Source organism: Arachis duranensis, chromosome 10, assembly GCF_000817695.3.
Source record: "Arachis duranensis cultivar V14167 chromosome 10, aradu.V14167.gnm2.J7QH, whole genome shotgun sequence".
In the NCBI taxonomy this organism is placed as follows: Eukaryota; Viridiplantae; Streptophyta; class Magnoliopsida; order Fabales; family Fabaceae; genus Arachis; species Arachis duranensis.
The window spans coordinates 33,909,494-33,911,278 of NC_029781.3; the positions used below are offsets into that span (position 1 = coordinate 33,909,494).

The 1,785-nt window shown below is 42.0% G+C and overlaps 1 non-coding gene across 1 annotated transcript; it reads left to right on the forward strand.

The window, feature by feature from the left end:
* Positions 1-376: 376 nt before the first annotated feature.
* LOC127743272 (small nucleolar RNA R71) lies at positions 377-480 on the forward strand. Its single transcript, XR_008004666.1, has one exon. It is a non-coding gene; the product is annotated as a small nucleolar RNA R71 (small nucleolar RNA).
* The last annotated feature ends 1,305 nt before the right edge of the window (positions 481-1,785 follow it).

Genomic DNA, 1,785 nt, shown 5'->3' on the forward strand with positions numbered 1-1,785 from the left:
TTGCCTTTGTTGGTTTCCCACATAGTTGGCCTCTTCCCAATCACCTCTTTCAGTGCTTACTTCCTCTTGATCTTGTGTGTGTATTGCAGCCACTTGATTTGTTTCTAATTTCCTGGTGAGCTCTGCTAGTTGCTTGGCAAACACTTTGTTTTGGGCTAGAATTGTATCAACATGGTTCAGCTCCATAACTCCCTTAGTGTTGTGTCTCTCTGAAGCATAATAGTACTCATTCTCAGCCACTGTCTCAATCACTTCAATGGCTTCTTCCACAGTCTTTTTCCTGTTCAATGAACCTCCTGATGAATGGTCTACAGCCTTCCTTGATTCATAAGAAAGTCCATCATAGAAAATATGCAATTGCACCTAGTCATGGAACATGTCTGGTGGGCATTTCCTTGTCAACTCCTTGAACCTCTCCCATGCCTCGTAGAGAGTCTCACCATCTTGTTGTCTAAAAGTCTGAACCTCAGATCGAAGCCTATTGACCTTTTGTGGGGGGTAGAAACGTGCCAGAAACTTGCTTTCCACCTCATCCCAGGTTGTTAGGCTCCCCCTTGGGAATGATTCACGTGCCAGAAACTTGCTTTCCACTTCATCCCAGGTTGTTAGGCTCCCCCTTGGGAATGATTCCAGCCACTTAGCTGCCTTGTCCCTAAGTGAAAATGGGAACAAGAGCAGTTTGTAGGCATCTTCCTGGACTCCATTGGACTTCACTGTGTCACAAATTCTCAGGAATTTGGTGAGATGTTGATTTGGATCTTCATTAGCACTCCCACCAAATGAGCAATGATCCTCCACCAGTGATATTAGCTGTGGTTTGAGTTCAAAATTGTTGGCCTGAATGGGTGGTTTCTGAATGCTGCTACCACAATTCCCAGAGGTTGGGTTTATGTATGAACCAAGAACCCTCCTCTCGGGAATGGTATTGTTTCCATTAGCTCTCTTATGGTTGTGAGCTTCTCTATCCATGTTGAGATCTAGAGCTTCCTCAAAATTGTCCTCAGATTCTCCTTCAGATTCTTCTTCTCTCAGTACTCTCTTCCCTCTTGCTTCCCTTCTAAGTCTATGAAGGGTCCTCTCTGGTTCGGTATATGGAGGAGTTGTTGTCTCTCCTCTCCTACCTGTCATACAAGAACACAGCACAGGCAACAAACAAGTGAAATACTCTTGGTTAATGGAAGAGTATGGTTAGAGCAGTTGAGGAATTAAATCAAATAGTTAGTGGGTCAGTGAGTTAGTTGCTTGAATTTAAAGGCATAAAGAAAGAAAGCAAGTAACAGAGTGCAGAAATTAAAATTCAACAAGTAACTTGAACTGAATTAACAAAACAAGAAAAATGCTCAATCTAGTTAACTTCCAATTTGAGAATTGTCAATCGAAAACCAATCCCCGGCAACGGCGCCATAAACTTGATGCTACGATTTTAGGAAATTGCACGATCGGCAAAAATTCCTTCCGGCAAGTGCACCGGTTATCATCAAGTAAAAACTCACAATAGAGTGAGGTCGAATCCCACAAGGATTGGTTGAATGAGCAATTCAGATTAGAAGTTTGTTCTAGTTGAGCGGAATCAAGATTTAGATGAGAATTGCGGAATCTTAAATTGCATGAATTAAAGAGCGAGAAGCTAAATTGCTGAAATTAAAAAGGGATCGGGGTGATTGCATGAATTTAATTGCAGAATGTAAAGAGAAAGTGGTAGATCAGAAATGGGGAATTCATTGGGTTTCAGGAGATATTGAGACCTCCGAATCAAAACATTTTTATCCCTTCCTCAACCAATGC